This window comes from Choloepus didactylus, chromosome 1 (genome assembly GCF_015220235.1).
Source record: "Choloepus didactylus isolate mChoDid1 chromosome 1, mChoDid1.pri, whole genome shotgun sequence".
NCBI classification, from domain to species: Eukaryota; Metazoa; Chordata; class Mammalia; order Pilosa; family Megalonychidae; genus Choloepus; species Choloepus didactylus.
Genome location: NC_051307.1, coordinates 222,999,864 through 223,024,107, shown reverse-complemented (window position 1 = coordinate 223,024,107; position 24,244 = coordinate 222,999,864). Strand labels below are relative to the sequence as shown.

Sequence of the window (24,244 nt, the reverse complement as noted above, 5' to 3'; positions counted from 1 at the left end):
GGAAGTCAGAGTCTTTTTTTTCTTAACAAGTTGTGTAGGCATTCTTGTGGAAGCCAAGAGAAGGAACACAGCCAGACCGGGGAAGGGCTTGGAACTAAAAATAGAAGAACCTTCAGGGATCTGGCTCATGCCCTCAACTCTTAGTTCTGTTCTTTGTACGTTGATGTCACCCTGTTCTTTCTGAAGACTGGCTTTCCTTGTTCTCCCTGTATGTGATGAGAGGAAGACGGCTATCCCCACAGCTCCCAAGTTATATCTCTGTCCGTCGACAGCTTATTTTCGCGTGTCTGGCTCTCTCTCAGTCTCAGCTCTAAATTCCAGGAAGAGGTAACGTCTCTTGGCTTGGCTTGAATTAGCCTTGGGTGGGTTCTCAGCGAAACCAGTAGTTGTAAGTTGTGTCAACACCTTAAAGGTGTCTACACTTGTGATTGGGAAAACCTTGTGGCTCACACTCCCTTTATCCAATGTATGGACGGATGAGTCGAAAAATGGAGACAAAAAAGTAAATGACAGAAGGGGTGGGGGAAGGGTTGTTTTGGGTGCTCTTTTTTACTTTAATTTTTATTCTTTATTTTTATTAATTTTTGGAGTAATGAAAATGTTCAAAAACTGGGGTGATGAATGCACAACTATATGCTGATACTGTGAACAATTGATTGTACGTTTTGGATGATTGTATGGTATGTGAATATATCTCAATAAAATTGCAAAAGTAAAGTGTCCATAGTTAGAAATTTTGCCACAGGGTGTAAATTATGACTAAAAACCCATATTTGTTAGGAAAAGGAGATTGGACATCCTGGTTAAGTTCATGTTTTTCAGATTTGTTCATTGATTCAAAAAAATATTTGTTGAGTGCTTTCAACATGCCAGGCACTGCGAGAGCTGCAACACAAGGATTGGAGAAGGGACCCTATCCTTGCCTCCAGGGAAGGAAAGACCCACATGAGTGTAAATGTGCAATTATGAAGAGTACCAAAAAGAAAAGACTAAAATTAGGGGATTTTACTTAGTAAGCCAGAGCAGGCTTCCTGGAGGAGGTGATGACTGATCTGAGACCTGAAGGATGAATGGGAATTGAGAGGAGGACGAGGGAAGGGCATGGCTGGCCCTGAGCAGCAAGCGAAGCACGTGCAGGGCCCTGTGGCAGGCAGGAGGGCTGGGCAGTCTCCGAGTTTCCCTGCCTCTGCTCCATCTGGCCCCAGGTATCAAAGGTACTTTGGAACTGTGATGAGTTTTCAGGTGACTTGTTATTTTAATGAAAGATTAACGTTCCTGTAGGTCACAGGTAAATTTGCATTGTGTGTATTAATTTTTACATTACACAGCAGTGATGATAATCTTAGCTTTACATGCATTTCTTCCTTTTTGGGGGTTTTTCTGTTTTAGAAGTCACCTAAAGTATGTGGTGTATCTTGCTTGTTGGAATTATGGGATCGTGACCTAATATTCCCTCACATAGACATGCTTGCTGCCAGAATGTTTCCCCGATGCCCAAACAAAGCCGTGATTAGTGAACTTGGGTGTGAAACATGGATGCGACATAAATATTTCTTAGGATTCAGGTTCTGGTTGTGATGTGTTATAAGTGTGAGCTGTCTCTTTTTCAGGTCCTAAATGATGGTCTTGGAGGCTTTTGTGTGAGTTAGTGATGTCAACCACAAGAGGAGTTTAAAGAAACTGCTGTGAACACCAAAAGGTCTTTCCAAAAGAACAAAAATCCAAGGTGTTGTCTGTGGATATAAGCCTTTGGTTATACCCACGTGTCTGAGTTTTGTTTTTAATTTTCATCATACATTTTATTTAACCCACTGTATCCAAAATATAATCATTTGAACATGGGTACTAAGTCTTCAAAATCCAGTGTGCATTTTACACATGGAGTACGTCTCAATTTGGATGCTAAAGTTAAGATTTAGATTTCATAAAATTTACATTTGAAAAAGTAGATATGTGGCTGAAATTTATGTGATGTAGTCCTTCCTCAGTTATCACAGTTGTTTGAAGGACTCCGTCTTTTTAAACAACTGCATCCTTCAACGGGGAAACATTCTGAGCTGGACTTTCTGCATCATTGAAACTTGAGTCTTGTCTGATGGTCTACTGACTGAAACCCCCTGTGTGGTTTTCCTGGGCTTTTTGTTTTTCTTACCAGTTGGTGGACCCCTACAGCCTATTTTGGAAAGCTGACTCCATCACTTACTAGTTTTATGCCCTTGGGTAAGTAAGTGGAACTTAACTACCTCCTAGGGTTGTTCTGAGGATTAAATGAGATGAGATACAGGGCCTGGTCCAGTGTTTAACCCAGAGGGTACCTCCACTAAATGGTTATCACAATAGCAGATTCTTTGGCTCTCTCCTTTTGACTTCAGAGGCAAAACAATCAGATACTGCTTTCAGGGTTTTCTAGAGCACCTGAAGCATTTTTCTGGATTCTTGGACCACACACATAATATGTTGATCTTAATTTAAAATACAGTGATTGGTTATGCATCACTGCCGGCCAGGACTGATCTTGGTTAAAGCTGTAAATCGTGTGTTCTCAGCATCTTCTCCATCCCTTCCCCTTAGCTTGTCTTCTTCTAAACCCCCTGTCTGCTCTGGATGCCCTGTCCCTTGTTCCTTATTTACCTTAAATCAAACCCTACCATTCATTTGGCCCATTCCATTGTAGCCTTGTTCTCTACCAGGAAATTAATTGATCAGTGAATCTCGGTGTAATTGATTGCCTGTTAGTACGTTGTACAGTCTAGGCAACATTTTTCATTTAATTATTTGGAAATAATGCTTTACCCTGAGAGAATGGTGTCAAGGTGGCAATTTTGGGTTTGGGGACAAGCAAGTAGGATGGGGAGAGAAAAGGAGAGTTGATGAAGGACAAGTTGAACTCTGGAAACTGTCAAGGCATATGGTGCCTTGTACATACTCATGTATTTATATCTGGCCCCATCAAAACAGATCTGAGAAAGCTTTCACAAATATTCAGTGTAATAAAGGGAAAATAAGGATAGGGAGAATAATAAATTGGCAAGCATGAGGTTAGTATGTAAAATGTGTGCTGCAAGGTCTTATTCACTTTCTGAGGCGGGACTGCAAGTCCTAGCAGCCAAAGAGTGAAAACCATCAGTTACATGATCAATGTCTGTAAGACAAAAGCCAGTATTTCTGTTACCGAGACTTGAGACTTGAACCTTGTAGTTTGTTCATCAGCTTGTCCCCATGTGGAGTGGCTGAGCTCCCGAGCAGGGCATTTGGGAGGGCACCATCTTCAAGGGGCCTGGCTTCTAAAAGCCCTGGAGACACTGGTTCTTGGTGTTGTCCACTCTGGACAGCTGGCCAATTCCTGTACTTCTAGGTTGAGACTTAGTCTGTGCCTAACAAGTAGTCAATGAGTAAAGTGTTTTGCCAGTTTTTCTTCTCTTGAGCCAGTTAGTGTTTTTGTTGTGCTTACCTGCAGGACAGACACCAGTCCTAGAGAGAAAAAAATGGAAGGACAAAGGGGAGATTGCAAAACTCCTAAGGATAGTTTGCTCCCTCACTTACTGTTCTGGTTTGCTCTTAGAGCTGCCGTTATGCAAAATACCAGAAATGGATTGGCTTTTGTAAAGGGGATTTATTAAGTTACATTTTTACAGCTCTAAGGCCATAAAAGTGTCCATACTGAGGCATCAACAAGAGGATACCTTCACTAAAGAACAGCCAGTGGTGTCCAGAACACCCCTGTCAGCTGGGAAGACATGTGGCTGGCATCTGCTAGTCCTTTGCTTCCAGGTTGTGTTTCCAGATGGTTTTCTCCGAAATGTCTCTGGGCTTCTGTCTTCGTTCCTCTCTCTCAGCTCCTGTGCATCCTTGCTTCTTTTCTCTCTGGGTATTTCTCTCTAAGCATCTGGGAGTCCTCTCTTCGCTTCTCTGGACAAACTCTGGGTTTCATCTCTTAGCTTAGCATCTCCAGATGTCCTTCTGTCTGCATCTCCAAGCATCTCCAAGCTTCAGCATCAATGTTGGCTCTTGAGCTCTCTTAAGTAGTCAGGTGAACTAAGCAAGACCCATGCTGATTGGGCAGGGTCCACACCTCCATGGAAACAATCTAATCAAAAGTTTCCACCCTAATCAAAAGACTAACAAATCTGCCCCCACAAGATTGCATTAAAGAACATGACTTTTCTGGGGGACATAAGAGATCCAAACCGGCACAGTTACTCATTCACAAATGTTAATTGAGAAACTGTTGCATGCTGGGCATTGTTTTAGGCCTCAGAACATCACTTTTCCTTCCCTTCTCTTGTACCATCAGCTCCAAGCCATCGTTGTCTCTTGCCTGGACCACTGCAGTGCACCCCAGCTTCCCCACCTGCCCCCTAGAGTGTGTGCTCCGCCCAGCAGGCTGAGGGCCCTTTTGAAAGCCTAACCCATTTCCTGATTCTCTCTTGCTTAAAACTGTGTGTTTTGAATAAAATCCCAAGTCCACCCTGTGACCTTAGAGTACCCATGCTGGGGGCCTCTCTGACATTGCGTCCCATCTCTCCTTGCCCCGCTCACTCCCCTCCAGCCACCCTGGCTGCCTTTCTCCTCGGAACACACCAAGTCTATCTTGGTTTCAGGTCCTTCGCCTGTGCTGTTTCTTTGCCTGTGAAACACTTTTCCAACTTTCACGTTCCTGGATCCTTCTGCACATCATCCCCATGTGCTCGGATGCCACCTCCCCAGAGAGGCCCTCCCTGAATCCCCGGTCGCAGGGGCCTCTTTTCCTCCAAGCCCTGCCAATTTTCATCACACTATCGGCGTTTGTTTTCTTGCTAATACCTTCTCAGCCAATTATCTTGTTTTTGTTTGTTTTTTTAAAAAATGTTTGTTTACAATTATTTTATGTTTGTTTGCCTGTTTATCTCCGCACATCAGAGTGCATTTCCGGGACCCTGGCACCTTGTCCATCCTGTGTGTCCAACCCTGGCACAGGATCTGGTGCACAATTGTTGATCGGAAAGAACATGGAAATCGGTACTCAATTCTCCTGTATGACTTGCCCCTTCCCGAGCAGCCTGGCCATCGTTTCTGCCTTAACTCTGCTCTCCCTTTCTCCACACGTGGTCTTGAGTTTCATTTAGTGGCCTTTCCACCTCCTCTACCAAATCAAATCAAAACAAACAAACCCACACACTTATATAAATGTTCCCCCTCAAAAAAGACAGCACACCTCTCTGCTTCTTTCCGTCTTTTCGTCCTTTTCCTCCTGCCTTTTCCAGAGGCAGTGATCTCACTCTTCTGTACATCGTTAAAGTCTTTATTTCCATTATTCTAAAAGACATTGCCAATTATCGTTTAGTGACCTATTCCCTTGGCTGCTCCATGTATGTTTGTCTTACCTCTCCAACTAGATTGTCAATTCTAAGTAGACAGGGGTTGGTTTTATTCCCGATTGCCCCTGGCAGTACTTGGTGTGTGTTCAGGATGTGCAGACTCTCTGGAGACCTTTAAACAGCCTTGATAGTATCGATAGGTGTGTGGCACGGACTCGTGTTATAGTAGTAACGGGGAGAACCAACAGATACCGACTCTTCATTAAGCTTGCATTTATTATAGGTAGTATTCCATGTAAGTGATTACCATTTCATTTAGAAGCTATTATTATCTTTTGATTTAACTTGTTTTTGGTAATGCCATTTAATGTGATATTGTTATTTAAATTATCTGATATATTATGTTTATTTAAGGATAGTTTACATTCTGGTTATGGAAATGGCTTTATTAAAAATCAGAACATGGAATTTTATTATAAAAATATGTATTATAAGTCAGTTAAAATGTTATCACTGATAACATTTTTTTGACCACAGGAGGGCACTGTTGTCACACAAAAAATGATTTTAAGGTTGAACCTATAATGAGGTTTAGATTAAGGTTTTAGAAAGCATTTATCTCACTAATAGATTAAAATGGCTAATTCTGTCAGTGATGGGCATGCTTTGCTATATAATCCTGCCACGGCTGAATTTACGGTGTACTTGCTGTGTATATACATCCATGGGCTGTATGTTATCAACAGCTTGTCTTTCCTACCAAGTTCTGTGAGTCATTGCTAATAGTGGGAAGGTCCCTTGGCAATCATCTACTTGACAGTAAATATTAGTTTGCAGGTGAGAAATTTTCGGATCGTAGAGGTTAAATAACCATCCATTTGGGATCATCAGCTTCCATTTCTTTATTTGCCAAAACCTGTTGTGTGGCCATGATATGCAGAAGAGAAATGAGACAGCATCCCTTCCTTCGGGAGAGTTACACTGTGGTTGTAAGTGGCCAGCTAGTCCCCACTCACCCATAATAATGATTATAATATGTCTGGAGGCACAGTTATAGATATTTATGTACAAATTACCCTATTTTTGTAAAAATTCTTTATGTAGAAATAAGATCATATCAATTTTTAAACTATTAGATCATATCAATATTTAAACTTTTTAGATTAAAGTTCAAGTTTTGGGCAACTTTTAGGTGCCCTCCAAAAATATTATGTTGGGGTCATTTTAATAAAATCCTTGGGCACTCTGTTTTGATTATTTGAAAAATGAGAAATGAGAGGAAAATTTCCAATTAAAAACTGGGTCTAATTAAAAAAATAAGCCCTCTGCAGTGAGGATAATTAGGCCTTGAGAGATTTATGGCTAAATTGTCATTACCGTTCACATTTGTTCAGCCCGAGAACTGGGCAGTTTTGTTTGGACAGCAAGCTGTGGAGTCATACTGAGTGAAGCTGAATTTGGTGAGTGCATTTTATTTTAAGTAACTTGCTGGTTTGTTTTCTCCGTTTTATGTTCAACAATTCTCCATCAACCATTCCCTCTTAATGATGATTGCTTTTGTACTTTTCATGGTCACTTGAAGGTTAGAGGTTTTCATGAACATGATGTACCATTTGCTCAGATATCCTTTAGAAAGGAATATGTCAGTGCACTTAAATGAAGATGCTCTGTGGTTTTAAGGAATTTCTCAGTTCTTAACATGGCAGAGTACTAACCTCATAAAAATATAGCACATTCATTTAATTTATTTAAATCATCTCTGACTGGAAGAGCCTCTTTAAAGAACTCTCCACCACCTACTTTACATGAGATGGTATGGTAATACTTGAAATTAAAATGCCATTTATAAAATTCTTTAATATTTAATAGACACAGTTATTGTCTTTAATGGCTCATTTAGCATGTTGTAAAATGGTTCAGTAGTGAATTCTTCGTTGATTTTTTTTAAAGCAAGCCATAAAAATGCAATTTATGACATGTATATATCACATATTGACAAAAAAAAACCATGTCTGCTTTAACATATGACCACGAACATGCTCTAAATTACAAAATAATTCCACATGTCATGTGATAATTATAAATGATGGTTCAGTGGAGACATCAGCCATGTATCAGTGCTCGAAATACATTCATATAAGCATTGGCGTTCTATTAAATGCATTTACTTTCATCAGCACCCTCTTAAATATAAGAAGCTTATTAATACCTGCCTTGTTCGTAATAAATTGGTCAAGAGAGAGGTTATCTTTGGTTTTGTAAATTTTTATGGAAAAGCTGGTTAGAAAATCTCCAGAAGACAATCTAGGGTGGTTGTGTGTAAAGAGTTATTTTATGTAGGAAAGATCTGTTTCAATATCTCCATTTGATTATCGGACAAGATACCATTTGGTGAGACTCTGTCCCACCCTCCTTTTCCCACTCCTAAAACCCTTTTTTATTCCCCAAACCCAAGTTGCTAATTCATGAAACATTTTCTGCTTCCATCATCTTCTGTCTTGAGTGGAAATTTGTGTGGAAAAATGGTTCCCCACAATGTTTAAACTCTGAAGGGCATTGCCTGCTCATTAGCTGGAGGGATTGTTCTTCCTTGAGCCCTGGTGCCCAGGGGACGGAGAGCAGGAGTCTCAGACCATCCCAGCGGGTCCCAGCCCCGGGAGGTCCCAGATGAACAATGGTGAGCCCGGAAATAGCTCATTATTCAAACATCTCCACTTTGGGAGTGATGCAAGGTCGCCTGGAGACCGCCCCAGTGATTGGGCAGGGAGGAGAGGATGATGCTGTTGAGTAGCCAGTGTGCAGGCTGTTTATTTGTGGTTAAGTCAGATTCTGCCTTGCTGTGTTGTTGCAAAAATGGGAGTTTGTCAGGAAATGTATCCAAGTAGATGCACAAACAAAATTCCTTTTTTGTTGTTGTTTATGTTTTGATGCTGAATTCCTTCACAGAGATCAACAGAATTAATGTAACCCCTGTGTGTTATGTTCTGGCTCAGATGTATTCTCGCTGAAATGTTTTAGAGGAGTTCTGAGCTGAAGTGTAATTTGTTTTCCATTTTTTTGTAAAAATGGTGGTTTAAGTACTCAGGGTCTTTGTAAATTCTTGCATGTTTTGTCTTAATTTGGAAAATAACATTAGCCTTTAGTAAATATCTGCAGCAAACCAGAACCTTGGATACTGTTTTTCACTAACTTCTTATGGAAGAGGTGAAATTTATTTAGTGATTAATACAATATATCCTAGGCTCGATCCCAAGATGTGCTGACAAATCCAATTGAATTGCTTACACAAATTCAGCTACAGACAGCGAAATTTTATTTCCAGGGTAATAACCAACGTTTTGAATTTCTGAAGGAAGAAGGGTTTATTTTCAGCCTATTCAGTAAAGCTTGGAAAGGGTCTACAACTTTTTTTAGAAATCTTTTTACAGGAATTGAAATTGTAGGTACCTTGGTGCTAGGAGGTTTGGGTTTGAATCCTGGCTCAGCCTCTTACTAGCTGAGTGATCTTGGGCAAGTGATTTTTCCTCTCTGTGCCTTACTTTCTATGCCTTTAAATCAGAATAAAAATAGATCTACTTTTATGTGAGTTAATATTTTAGAGTGTTTTACCCAGTGCTGGCCCATAGTAGGTACTCTGTAAATGTTTATTAAGTAAATAAGCCTCCTTTGGGGGTGCTAGCGAATGCTCAGAGAATGAAATTAACCTAACATTCGAATTATTGACTCTTCTTACCATTTAGGATAGGTAATAAGTTCTAAATCATCTTAGTGTTTCTTATAAACTGGAGCCTTTTAACTAAATATTTAATATTTTATTTTGATATAATTTCCAACTTAATGAAAAGTTGAAATAATAATGCAAAGAACTCCCATTTACCTTTTTATCTTGATTCACCAGTTGCCATGACATTTTCATTCATTCATTCATCCGTTCTTGTCTTTGTTTCATTCATTCATGCATTCTCGCCTTCTCCCCCTCCCTCCCACCTTCCTCCCTCTTCTCCATTTTTTTCTGAACCATTTGAAAGCATGGCCCTTGACTCCTAAGTATTTCAGTTTGTTTTTTAAATATCAGGGACATTTTCTTTCATAATTATGGTGTAATTTTCAAAATCAGGAAATTTAACTTTACTACAACACCGTAATATACTCTATAGTCCATGTTCATATTTTGCTAATTTCACCCAAAATGTCCTTTATAGCTATGCATGTGTATAAATGTGTGTATAGTTCATTCTGAGAATGATTGTGTGTATTTTTCTTGGTTTGAGATCCAGCGTAGGGTCACAGTTGCATTTAGTTGCCATGTCTCTCTTCTTTATTTGAAACAAATTTTCTGGTCCTCCCCCCCATCTGTCATGAGTTTGATACTTCATAAGAGTACAGAGCACTTGAATCACAGAATGTCCCTCAAATTTAGGTTAGTCTCATTTTTCCTCAGGTTTAAGGTCATCATATCTTTTGACTTTAAAAGGAACCTTGATGACTCAACACTAGATTTTTAGGAAGAAAAGAAGGGAGAATGCGATGCTGCACAGATTAACGTATTTCAAGTCATCTGGGTGTAGCAAAACTGCTGTAAGAGGGTTCTGAGGGTGCTTATTTATAATTGGTAAATATCCATATTCTGGAAGAATAATTCTTTTACAGAATTCACCCCACTGATGATGAAGGCAGGTAGCTCAAGAAGAAAGAAGGGTACAATCTTGCTATATCCTTGATGAGAAAGCAAGTATAGACAGAATTCTTTCATAACCCAGAAATAAACTAAACATCTGAAGAAGGGTCTCCTCTGCCTGGGAGTCTCAAAGTATCTTGGTACCAGGAAACATAAACAGGTATTCTGCTCTTTTGTAGTGAAAGAGAGCCTCTCTCCACATAATATGAACATATCAGGTGAAAGATGAAAAATGTAACCCAGAATACAAATGCTGAGATTTTATAGTTCATTTTGAGAATGTCTGGGCATATTTTTTAAAACTTTTTCTGGTCTAGACAAGGGCAATGTCTTTCATCATTGAGAATGCCAAGCCTCTTTAAAAACAAATAACATTTGAAGAAGACTGATAAAAAAGGACTGTTTTATAGTTGGGAAACAACAGAGAGAAAAATGAAATGACTGCAAGTAAGTGCCTTCGGTGCCATGCACAAAATTATTTATAGACACGAATGCACTGAAGTTTAGAAGTGACAAGAAGGAGTTAATCCTTGTAAGCAAGTGCCTATGATACACTCTGGGAAAATCTGACTGAATGAGTTACTGCTCCGTCTAAAATTAAACTCCTGGCTCCTTGTCTGGCATATGGGCTATTAGATCGCATTTCTTTCCACTGATGGATCCATTTTTTTAATGAATTGAGAAAAGAATCCCTAATGGTTCCTTTTGTGTGAAGAAAACAAGATAAATATTAGCTGGCAAAGGTCATTGTGGTTTTCAATATGTGGGGAGTTCATTATGATGTGTTCTGATAAATTATACTGTGTATTTCTTTCCAATAGCAGAAGGTCACATTGTGCCCTTGGGTGGACATAAGGACAAACATACTTAATAAAGTTGGAGGATCTGGGAGATGAACATTTTCAAGTCGTTTTTTTTTTTCCCCAAGCAATTCACATTTAAACAGTTACTCAAAGCCTTTTAACTCTTGTTGAACTAATCACTCAAGGCCCTCTCTCTCTCCTGAAGATCCCAAAAGGGTGGAGCTTCAACTCCACCACTGAAAGTGTTCTCCAGGCAAACTTGCGTGATTATCTCCAGGGGCATCTAAAGAAGAGAAAAATCTCAGTGGTGCTTAGTGGTGGGTTTGTAATTGGTTCAACAGGATTCTAAAGGGATTAGACTGTGTTTCAAGGTTTGTTTTAAATCATATTTGGAACTTTGATATGTATTCATGCATGTTCCAGTTTGCTAATGCTACTGTTATGCAAAATACCAGAAATGGATTGCCTTTTATAAAGAGGTTTATTAGATTACAAAGTTATAGTTCTAAGGCCATAGAAGTATCTAGATTAAGGCATCAGCAAGAGGATACCTTCACTGAAGAGTGGGCGATGGTGTCCCTAACACCCCTGTCATCTGGGAAGGCATGTGGCTGGCCTCTGCACTTCTCCAGAGCAAATTCTGGGTTTCATCTCTTAACTTAGCATCTCCAAACGTCTTTCTTTCCACAACTACAAGCATCTCTAAGCATGTCTGTCAGCTCTGGCTCCTCTTAAAGGACTCCAGTGATCTAATTAAAACCCACCCTGAATGGGTGGGGCCACACCTCCATGGAAATATCTAATCAAAATGTTTCACCCACAGTTGGGTGAGTCACATCTCCATGAAAACAACCTAATCCAAATATCATAAGATTGGATTAAAACATGGCTTTTGGGAGACGTATTAAATGCAAATCAGCACAATGCATATCATTATTTCTCTATGATCTCCAGAGCTGAGAGGGATATATTTAACTTAGCAATATGAAAAATGGTATAGCTTTGTTTTCGATTTCTCTTAAGGTTTCTTTGGTTTGGAATCATCTGAGCCCGAATTGAAAAATTTTTTACCCAGTGGAAAAGTGTTTTAGATCTGTGCTTTGAGGGAGGGTGTTGTGTCAACTTTGGAATTAACAAGTGTTCTTTTTATTTTGGTATGGTGTATTACATTGGAAAGACTTTTCCCTTTTGCCTCCCACTAATATTTTTTACAAAACAAACTTGCAGATTGTTTGGCATTATCTTCAGGTTTATATCACACAGGCCTAGGGATTCAGATCTTTGTGCTGACTTTCCCACTACTCTGTAAGTTTGGGCACGTTTAATAACCTCTTGGGAATGGATCATCTCCAATTTCCTTTTTTTCCCCTTCTTGTTTTTAATCACTGAAATTCAATTTTACAAAGACTCTTAGAACAATTCAGGTAACTAAGGGTTGGGGGGAGAACAGTTCTTCTACATGAAAAACTATTGTATGCTCCATTTTTCTGCAAATAACTCTGCTGGTTGGAGTAACAAACACCATCACAAAAACAAAGTGTTTTTTTTTTTAAAGCCATAGATCAGTGCATTTATATTTACAAAAAATCCGTAAACAAACATGCATTTCTACTTTATTAGGAGTTAAATAGATGTTCAAATATTAAGGTAGTTAATGATTCCAAATCATAATGATCTTCTAAGTTAAGACTTTGTTTGTTTTGAGACCCACATTCATAGGCAACTGTGACCAAAGCAATCTCTTTTCTCTACTAAATTCATTGCATCTACCCAGGATATATGTTATTTACCTATTACCAGCATTTCCTCTGTGTCTGAGGTGTGGAGGATGAATTAGTAGCAACACCACCATTTTACTTTAAGGAATTATTAGTCCCCTTGCTAGATTTTCTTTTGAGGATTTAGCCTTCACTAGCACAAGTTTGTGCAAAAGAAGGAACAAAGCATTTCTTTGTAAACTGAGAACACTTACAAACTGCACTGATTCTTACTTTTCTGAGAGTTGGCCAAAAATGAAGCAGATCTTCTAAATACAGGATACTCCAAAAGCATATGTGACCATGCTCCCATCTCAAAACAAAAAGAAAATGTTCTTGATAATTGAAGCAATAGGTTTTCAACCTTATTCTCTTTGAAGAAGACTGTTTGGTATAACTTTCTTAAAAAAGAACTAAAGCAAAATGCAGACTACCGATTGGTGCTTCTGTTCTGTAATTGCTACCCTCAAGGCAAAAATAATAATACCCTTGCTAGACTGATGTCTTTCAGAAATCATTCAAGGAAAAGAGATGAGTGGTGGATGAAGGAAGGTGGGTCACTTTAAATAATTGTAGATTGCATTCTTGCCCTATTAAGCTTAGTAGAAGTGCCATGTGTTGAAATTTAGGGGGACGTGTCTTTTTCTCTTCCCACTTTTTTTTTTCTTTTAAACATTCATTGTGATAAATCTCATATCCAGCCTGTGGGTGCACTTTGAGAAGCAGCCCTGGGGCCCCACTCTAAACTACTACTACTGTAGACAGCAGGATGTTAGTAGAGCACACTCCAGTGTTTCCATGCTGGGGATGCCTTACTGTTACTTCAGTTAGAAGGATCACTATTTACAGGTAAGCCCTTGCTATTATTCCTTAACACAGTAATTGTACAACCATGAGCCTCTTGTGAATAAAATACTGTACACTCACACTGGAACTGTGTAGAGAAGGGATGGCATTGACTACATGAAAACTGTTTCGGAAATTAGAGATAGCTACAGTTTTCCTTTGTGTCTTCAAGTTAGAGCAGTGAGATGCCAAAGCAGATGAAGCCATAGGCAGCATGAATCTCAAACCATGTAAGCAGTGTGCTTTAAATCCACTTTATAGGTTACTGTTGGGAAATAGTATTGTTAAAAATGTACTTTAGGTGCAATTTAAGTTAAGTGTGTTATATTCCAACAAAAACATTTTAAAAATTTGAAACGTTTGTACCCTAGTACCTGCCAAGCTTGACTTCAGCTAAATGGCTAATATTGTTTTTAAAGGTGTGAAATACATTAATTTTTTAGAAGGAAAGACTACATTTGAAGGCGCAATGATAGGCAACACCGTGCACTTTATAATACACTCACATTTATACACAACATCATGCACTTTATAATACACTCACATTTATGCCCAAATTTCATGTTTACAAGTACAAAAGGCAAAGAATCTAAGCAACTGCATAACAAATACTTTCAATAGTTAATACTGTTGTTCCCGTTCCCCATTTTCTAAATCCAGAAGAAAACTGTAAATGCTGTGCCGCATGTGGACTTTCAGAAGTTGGAGACTGTGTAGTTCTGCACATGTCTGGTTTCCACAGAACTGCACTGAGCATGTTCCAGGCCAGATCGGCTAGAAGGAAGTCATCCACAGCTGTTTGAGTTTCATTGCTGGTGAAAAACAAACTCCCCAGGGTTTCAAAACCGGAATTCCTGGTCTGTGTTTCTGTACTGTTAACTGAACTTTGCTTTCTAGAGCAAGTATGTTTTTAGTGGATATCCCTTCTGTCTGGGTTTCTGTCAGATGAATCAGGGCTCATGGAGAAGCTGGAATGTTTCGGAATACTGCCTGGATGCAAATGAGAATCATTGTCTAAAAAGAAGTTTAAGTCTGCCTGTGTCTGCACAGCAGATGTTTCAAGGCCTAAGAAGTTAGCACTTCTCCTACAACTGTAGGACTGAATAGAGGTGTCTGCAAGTAAAAAGTTAGTTTGGGTCTCTGTGCCCAGGGATTGCAAGGCTGGTTCAGTGTTCATATTGCTAAGTTCACTCTCTTCCATTTGAGTTTGGATATTTGAGGTCAAAAAGAACTTTTCAATATCAATCTATTCCAGGATTCTGGGTTGGGCCAGATAGGAGCTGTGTGCCAGGTCCAGTATTTGTGTCAGACAAAAGACTGTGATTATCCATTGTTTGACCTGTCAGGTTGCTTGATAAGATGTTTTCTAAATCGCTTGATAAGTCTGTGGTTTGGGTCTGATTATCTGTCATGTATGGTGAAGGAAGCATACTATTCTGTTCACTGAAGTTTATAATTGGTGCACATTTCTCAGTATCTTCATTTAAAGTCTTAGGGTCCTTCTGAGTTAACGAAAACCATTATTTACAGTCTGTGCTAGCAAACTTGCTTATAATATTTTCTTTGGAAACCCTGAATGATGAAGGGACATTCTCAAGAATGTCTCCACACATTGGTGCCTAGTCCATGTGTACTCGGCCATCTGTAGAACTTTGCACTTGGCTGGTTTGAGTTTTCTGGCGATCTAAAAAGCATCAGTCTGAGTGGCTATAGATGAAGTTACTTTAGAAGTGGGTAACAATCTTTGAGTCTGAACACTAATGGGAAGTGAAACTTGAGAACCAAATGTCAAATCAGTTAGAGAACAAGATGATCCAGAGGAATCTGGGGAAGCTCACTGTGCAGGAGGCATGAAGCTTGGTGAGGCATTAGACAGACTGGTCTGCACATTGATGGAAGAAATGCTGTTCTTCCGATGTTTGTTCCCTAGTTGTAAAGCAGTAGGTGGACTTTTACAGGTTCACTTGAACACCTGTACTAATTGGCTCAACAGCAAAGGGAGTCACAATTTTTGAGATAAATATGCTCTCCTTAAGAGAGCAAGCCCCTGAATCTAGGTGGAGGATCAGGGTCCTATGGACAAGGGAAGAAGTGAATGGCGACCATGGCAGAGCCTCGATGATTGACACCTACTGATGATTGACATCTGCTAGTACAGGCTGGACTGAGGAGTTGGCTGTAGGCCTGAAGACAGGCGTTGGAGAAAATGGCATAACAGGTAGTTGGCAAAAGCACCTTCTGAGGATATCTTGGAGGTGTTGTAAGAGTCTGTTTTCTGGCATTAGAGGTGCAAGAAGCTTCAAAGGAAGCTACTAGCTTTATTTCTGAAGTTTCTAGTTCTTGAGAGTCTGGTCTAGAGGTTGGTTTATCAGTCAACGATTTGATGGTCTTTTTTTTTTTTTTGACAACTTCTGGTTGTTCATGGAGTTCTCCATTTTCCTTTTCTTAACAGGTGGATCCCTGTGCTCAGCAGGGATCTCATGGCCAATTTGGTAGATGTGTCACTGCAGGGCAGTTCTGCTGGCCTAAGGACAGCCACATGTGCCCTGGCACATTTTACCACAGTCCTCCGCATGTCTTTTCAAGTCCCATTCAGCACCATATGAATTGCTGCACTCACGACATTTATGCTTCTTTTCAGCATACATTTTCATAAAGTGCTTCTCCCTAACTGGGGGACACTGGGGCCTCTGCTGTCACAAGGCGCTCTCTGCAAACACCTCTAGTTATGTTTGGTGAGTCATTAGAAGGCCCGCTAGGTTCATACCATCTGCGTTTCATCTGCAGAGAAGTATATGTAGGACAGGTGAGATACCTGCAGGCGGCATCTGTTAACCAGGTGCATGTTGAGCAGGACGGGGCTGCTGGGCAGGTTCTCCTGGCAGCCCCACACAGGGCGCAGGATGTTGGTGCGCACAGCCGGGGGTGGGCAGCGTGCGCACTGAGGGCTGCATCAGCTCCCGGGCAGGTGGCGCCGGGGCCGCGGGACGCCTGAGCCCCAAGCTGCGGGCCCCGCTGCTGCAATCACAGAGGCCCGCATAGCTCCTGGACTGCAGCAAGGGGGAGATTCAATTTCCTTTTTCTGTTGCATGAACAGTGAGATGGGAGAGCGAAATCATATACCTTGAATGGTTTGAGGCTTTGTCGGCTTTTGAATGCTCTTGCTGCAGAGAGAATGTCTGCTCTTTTAAAATTATATCCTTTTCGCTAATATATGGCTAGTTAATGAGTGTAGAATTCTGCATCATGTTTTCTAAGTGCCAGTACACGTTACAAATGTGGATGTGTTTGGCTGTCTAACACTTGCCTGAAGTGGCAGGCATCGTTGTAAAATCATTATTTTGCTACTGGAAATGTTTCATTTCAACATTAGAAATACCAATTGCTACCTAATTTTTTTTTTGTTATTTTGAATAGGTCTTCCAAAGTAAGTTACATTTTTGGAACTACAGAAATGGTTGGACCTCGCTACAAGTGGGAATTTGGAGTCTCTCTGAAATATATCCTGGAATAATTGTGTTTGACTGGAACCAAATCTCACGAAGTCCCCAAGGTAAAATGATTTTAACATATAGTTAGAGATGATAAATTTTGGAGTATTAGGAATTTAGCAAAACCGAGTATTCTAGGGTCGATTCTTTATAAAAACCTTCCTTTAAATAGAATTTTTGGGAATTGGGGGAATCATAATTCTTTTAATTTTAGCTTTTTCACCTTTGAAGTAATTTCAGTTTGCAAAGCAATGTCTTATTATTTAAGTAGTGAAAATGTGAGGGTTTTAAGACAAATTAAAAGATGCTCATTGTAGAAGAATCAAAGTATCATGTAAGATGTAGTAGGTGAGGAATCCCTTTACTGGGGGTTCAGGATTATTGAAGAAAATACACGATTATTGCTGAAGAGCTCCGTCCACCACCTTGCCAACAGCAGGCATTTCTCCAGGGACCCATAGCCATTGCTAAGTAAATACTTGTTCCAGGGACTGCAAACTTGTTGCTACTCACCTGGGAAACTGGTACATAGACTTGTCCGTGTAAGAACAAGAAGGATCAAGGCTCCTCGCCTGAGATTTGGAATGTCTGCCCTATAGAGTTGGGATTTGTTGTTGGGATCCAACCAGAAAACAGAAACCATTTAAAAATTTTGGAACAGAGGGAATAGAATTCAGGAAACTAATAAAACTTGTGATGGGAGAGTCAGAGAAGCCAACCAGAAGATATGGAGGCAACCCTGAGATTAGCAAGAAAAAGAAGATAATACCACCTCTGGGCTGGTGGGACAAAGGAAAGAGGTGGTGTTTGCCAGGGCTAGGGGAAGGGGCCCCCACGGGGAGCTGGACCATAGCAGGCTCTTCTGGAGGAGAAATGGCCAGGTCACAGCTCCTGCCAGACAGAGAAGGCTGGGGAGAGATACCCTGGCCTTTCCCTTCCTCTTGACCTCCTGTCTCCAGCCAGTGCCTCCCACTGGCCAAAGCCGGCTAACATGGGACCCTGGAAAATGCAGTCTGCAGAGGTCATCTCTTACCTCTTGCAATACAGAACAGAGGAGGGGAAAGAATGGATCCAAGGATAAAACAAGCCCAGGCTGGCATAGGGTTTATATTTGATACCTCTTTCTGTGACATTTTAATGAGCATGGGGCATGGGCTTTTTATACCTCAGGGAATGGTTTTCCCTTGAGGATGACTCCCACAGCCCCACACAGTAGATGATGCATGAGCCATGGAATCTGTATTTTAAGGTGGACAGTAGGAGACATTGTGATGTGCTGTCTGTATTCTCCTGCAGGAATGAAAAGTTCATGCCTTCAAATTATGGGTTGAATTATGTTCCTCAAAAAGATATGTTGAAGTTCGAACCCTTGGTCCTTGTGACTGTGGGTTTCCTTGTTTGGAAATAGGATTTTTGCAAATGTAATTAGTTAAAGTAAGGTCATGCTGGTGTGGGGGGGCCCTAGTTCAAAATGACTGGTGTCCTTATGAGAAGAGGAGAAGAGATGCAGATGGGACGCACACACGGAGACACAGGCAGCAAACTGGAGAGCTGCTGCCACAAGCCAAGGAGTGCCAAGGATGGCCGGCCACCGCCAGAAGCTGGGAGGAACAAGGAAGGATTCCTCCCAGAGCCCTTGGAAAGAGTCTCCCAACACATTGATACTGGACTTCCAGTTTCCAGAGAAGAATATCCCAGGGAGAGAATAAATTTCAGTTATTTTAGGTTGTGCTGTTTGTGATAAATTGTTTCAGCAGCCCCCTAGAATACATGATACTATGGTCAACAGCTGTCAGCCCGCTCTGATAATTACCCTCAACTCAGGCAGCCCCCTTGCCCAACATGACCCCTCTTTTGAGGTCAAGTCACATCCAGTGACTGATCAGTATGGACATATAAAGGCCCAGCTGCCCTGCCCACTTGAGACCACTCAGATGGGTCATCCCAGCTTTGGAACTCTCCACAATGTTGTCTGAGGCCTTTTTGTGTGACAGCGTATCAGTTCAGCTCCCCCTTCTCTCCCCTCCCCTCCCCTCTCCCCTTCCCTCCCCTCTTCCTTTCCCCTCCCCTCCCTTCTCTTCAACAGATGATGATTCCAAGAGCACTCCCTAAGAAACCTCCTGTACCCTAATGTCCATCTCAGAGTCTGCTTCCCAGGGAATCCAACTTGCGTGACCCAGACCATCCCAGATATACTCTCTAAATTTGGTGAAATCCATCTAGACAAGTTCAGATGATGCAGGCAACTGATAAACCAGTAGACACTGCATTTCATTTGTAGGTAAAGTAGAAGAGTTTATAGCTTACGTGAAAGACTTAGTCTGAATTAGGAGAATATAAATTGGGTGGGATATTGTAGTTAGAGGCAGGGGAGCCAATCCAGAAAACATTAAATAGTGTTTAACAATATTCAGCAGAGAGTAGAAGAGTTAAGAAGCCAATAGGATACCTGGGCATCTAGAAATTTGATTAAAAACAAGAAGATGGATTTCAGAACCGGGTTGAATCAGATGGTTTTAACAAGAAGAGGGAACAACTTATATTTGAGGATCTCCAAAATATTCACTCACATGATGAGATTACATTATATGACAAGAATGAAGGGATTTTGCAGATGTAATTAAGGTCTCGAGTAAGTTGACTTTGAGTGATCAAAAGGGAGATTATCCTGGGTGGGCCTGACCTAATCAGGTGAGCCCTTAAAGGGGCTGGGCCTTTCCTGGAAGAAGACAGGGCCTGGGGAGAGGGTCACATGGCAAAGATCTGAATGAAATCTCTAGGAGCCGACAGTGGTCACTGGCTTGTGGCCAGCAAGAAAATTGAGTTCAATCACAGAGCTGCCTGGAAATGGATTTTGTCAACAGAGGGAGCTTGGAAGCACATCCTTCCCTAGTTTGAATCTCCAGATGAGGATGCACCCAGCTTTATTTCAGCCTTGTGAGTCCCTGAGCAGAGGACACAGAACATGTCAGGCTGCTGACCCATGGAAACTGTGACAATAAATTGGTGTGGTTTTAAGCTGCTAAATATGTGGTTATTTGTTATGCAACAATAGAAAACTAATACGCTATTCATCTGATTCCTGGAAATTTACTCTTTTGGAGCCACTGATTGCTACAAACTGGCAGCCAGAGCACCTAATCCAACCTTCAAATGTGCTTTGATGGTCTGCACTGTTTTTAAAACAAATTGAATAGGTTGCCAGAGTATCAGTTGTGCAGACTGCGTATCAGAGTCCAGCTTCTCTTGAAAAATTGTTCCTGGGATCCCTGGACTGACACTTCTGCACAGCAGTAATTGGCCAGGGTGGTAGTAGCTGCCCTGGACAGGGCTCCGCAATCCTTATCACTTGACAGTACCTTAGACCCAGCTAGCCCTGCTCATTCAATTTAGGAATTTGCATTTTTGAACTTTGGATAGGAGTGATAAAATCTTGTCACAGTTAGATCAATAACTGATATTGGGGTTAATATAGCTGCAATTTTAAAACATTATGTATGGGATGGAACATTTCACTGAAAAATTAAGCAAATATGGAATTTTACCAAACATTCCAAAAAGAACTGACACTGTCCCTGCTCAGACTCTTCCAAAAAATTGACAGAAAGGGAACACTACCTACCTCATTCTATGAAGCTAACTCACTCTAACACCAAAACCAGATAAAGGTACTACAAGAAAGAAAAACTACAGGCCAATCTCCCTAATGAATATAGATGACAAAATTCTCAACAAGATACTTGCAAATGGAATCCAAAGGCACACTAAAAGAATTATACACCACAACCAAGGGGGGTTCATTCTGGACATGCAAGGGTGGTTCAAAATAAGAAAATCAATCAAGGTAATATAACACATTAACAGATTCAAAGGGAAAAATCAAATGATCATCTTGATAGATGTTGAAAAAGCATTTTATAAAATTCAACATCCTTTTTTTTTTGAAATCTCAACCAGTTATTGCTCTATTTTATTCTTGACTTCTCCAACACTCCTTTATCTATTCTATTGTATCAGACTCTTTCATTTGACCCTTATATCCTTTTTTTCTTGCAATTTTATTGAGATATAGTCATATACCGTACAGTTATCCAAAGTGTACAGTCAGTTCACAGTATAATCATATAGTTGTGCATTCATCACAATTGATTTTTGAACATTTTATTACTCCAAAACAGTAACAAAAATAAAAATAAGAATAAAAATACAGGTAAAAGAGAACACCCAAAACATTCCCCTCCCTTATTATTCATTTATTTTTTTTTTTCCCCATTTTTCTACTCATCTGTCCATATGCTGGATAAAGGGAGTGTGAATCACAAGGTTTTCATAATCATACTGTCACACCATATAAGCTATATAGTTAATCACCTATCTTCAAGAATCAAGGCTACTGGGTTGCAGTTAAACAGTTTCAGGTATTTCCTTCTAGCTATTCTATTGCACTGAAACCAAAAAGGGTTATCTGTAAAATGCATAGAATAACCTCAAGAATAACCTCTTGACTCCATTTGAAGTCTCTCAGCCACTGAAACTTTACTTTGTTTCATTTTTCTTCCTCCTTTTGGTCAAGAAGGCTTTCTCAATCCCATGATTAGCATCCTTTTTTGATAAAAAAACACTTCAAAAGGTAGGAATTGAAGGAAACTTCCTCATATATGGAAAACCCACAGCCAGCATAGTACTCAATAGTGAGAAATTGAAAGCCTTCCCCCTAAGATTGGGAATGAGACAAGGATGCCCACTGTCACCACTGTTATTCAGTATTGTGCTAGAAGTTCTAGCCAGAGCAATTAGATAAGAAAAAGAAATAAAAGGCATCCAAATTGAAAGGAAAAGGTAAAACTGTCACATTATTTGCAGATGATATGATCTTATATTTGGAAAATCCTGAGAAATCAGTGACACAACTACTTGAGCTAATAAACAAATTCAGCAAAGTGGTGGGATATAAGATTAATGCGCAAAAGTCAGTAATGTTCCTATGTACTAGTAATGACCTAACTGAAGAAGCAAGCAAGAAAAAAATTCCGTTCACAATATCAACTAAAAGAATCAAGTACCTAGAAATAAACTTAACCAAGGAGGTAAAAGATTTCTACACAGAAAATTACCAAACTTTCCAAAAGAAATCAAAGAGAACCTAAAAAAGGTGGAAAAATATTCCATCTTCATGGCTAGAAAGCCTAAACATTGTTAAAATGTCTGTTCTACCCAAACTGATCTACAGATTCAACACAATTCTAATCAAAATTCCAACAATCTGCTTTGCAGACTTGAAAAAGCTAGTTATCAAATTTATTTGGAAGGGAAAGGGGCCTCAAATTGCCAAAACCATTCTAAAACAGAAAAACGAAATGGGAGGACTTAACACTTCCTGACTTTGAAGCTTACTATAAAGCCACAGTGGTCAAAACATCATGGTACTGACACAAAGATAGACATATTGATCAATGGACTTGAATTGAGAGTTTGGAAATAGACCCCCCAGATGTATGGTCAACTGATTTTTGAGAAGGCCTCCAAATCCACTGAACTGGGACAGAATAATCTCTTCAATAAATGGGGCTGGTACAACTGGATATCCATATCCAAAAGAATGCAAGAGGACCCCTACCCAACACCCTATACAAAAATTAACTCACAGTGGATCAAAGACCTCAATATAAGAAACGGCACCATAAAACTCCTAGAAGATAATGTAGGGAAACATCTCCAAGACCTAGTTATAGGAGGTTGCTTCTTAGACCTTACACCCAAAGCACAGGCAGCAAAAGAAAAATAGATAAATTGGACCTCCTCAAAATCAAAACCCTCTGTGCCTTAAAGGACTTTGTCAAAAAGGTGAAGACACAGCCAACTCAATGTGAAAAAATATTTGGAAACCATATATCTGGTAAGAGATTGATATCCAACATATATAAAGAAATCCTACAACTCAACAACAGGAGTACAAACAGCCCAATTATAAAATGGGCAAAAGATAAGAAAAGACATTTTTCTGAAGAGGAAATACAAATGGCTGGAAAACACATAGAAAAATGTTCATCTTCCCTAGTTATTTGGAAATGCAAATGAAAACCATGATGAGATACCATCTCACACCAATAAGAATGGCTGCCATTAGACAAACAGGAAACTGCAAATGCTGGAGAGGATGTGGAGAAACTGGAACTCTTGTCCTCCGCTGGTGGGAATGTGTAATGGTACAGCTGCCGTGGAAGACAGTTTGGTGGTTCCTCAGAAAACTCAATATTGAGTTATCCTACGACCCAGAAATTCCACTACTTGGTATATATACAGAAGATCTGAGAGCAGTGACATGAACAGACATTTGCACACCAATGTTCATTGCAGCATTGTTCATAGTTGCCAAGAGGTGGAAACAACCTAATGTCCTTCAATAGATGAGTGGATAAACAAAATGTGGTAAATACATACGATGGAATACTATGCAGCAGTAAGAAGGAATGAGGTCCTGAAACATGTGACAACATGGATGAACCTTGAGGATATGAGGCAGAGTGAAATGTCAGACACAAAAGGAGAAATATTATGTTATCACTAATATGAACTCTCTGAACAGTGTATGATAATTGTCCTAAAATGTGGAATATAGGGGTCCTAGACATAGACAGAAGCTAGAGAAGGGGGAATGATTACCTAATATGTTCAGACCTGATAATGAGGTTGAACTTAAAGGTATGGGAATGGATAGCGGTGAAGATAGTTCATTAATGGGATTATAAGTATCGGTGCCGTATTTAAGGCGAACAAGGATAAAAAGGGTTGTTTAAAGACATGTATCTCAGAGATTAGCACTATAAATGTAATTAAGTGCTTGCATGATCTACATCTAAGGTATGACACTGGTACAAAGAGTTAACTAACAGAGTGGTATATGGGAAAAACTACCTATTACATACTATGGACTATACTTAATAGGAATACCTTACTAGTACCACACTAATAGTAGATATAAATAATTAGTGTGTAGTAAGAGCTTTGGGGTGTTTTGGGTCATGAGAATTCAGAGTAATGATGATTGTACAACTAAATGAATTTAATGTGAGATATTGATTGTTTATCTTGGACAGAATATATGCTGTGTGAAATTAGGAACCCCCTACTTAATAAGTCAAGCCCTTGGTCTTGAGGCTTGCTGTTGTGAAACTTGTGGCTGTAGAGGGGAGGCTAAGCCCACCTATGGTTGTGCCTTAGGGTCACTTCCAGAAAACCTCTTTTGTTGCTCAGATATGGCCTTTCTTTCTGTATCTCCAACTCTGCAAATAAATTCATTACCCTCCTCCCTATGTGGGATATGACTCCCAGGGGAGTGAGTCTCCCTGGTGACATGGGACACAACTCCCAG

General features: G+C 40.0%; 1 protein-coding gene and 1 pseudogene across 1 annotated transcript in view; one reads left to right on the top strand and one right to left on the bottom strand.

Annotated features, from left to right (window-relative positions):
* Window positions 1-16,368, bottom strand: part of LOC119526970 — a 44,102-nt pseudogene extending 27,734 nt beyond the window's left edge.
* A 418-nt stretch (window positions 16,369-16,786) lies between these two features.
* TAFA4 (TAFA chemokine like family member 4) overlaps window positions 16,787-24,244 on the top strand; it is a 162,713-nt gene continuing 155,255 nt past the window's right edge. Inside the window, exon 1 of the mRNA XM_037829169.1 lies at window positions 16,787-16,934. The gene's annotated coding sequence lies outside the window, so the exon portion shown is untranslated. The remainder of the gene's footprint in view (window positions 16,935-24,244) is intronic.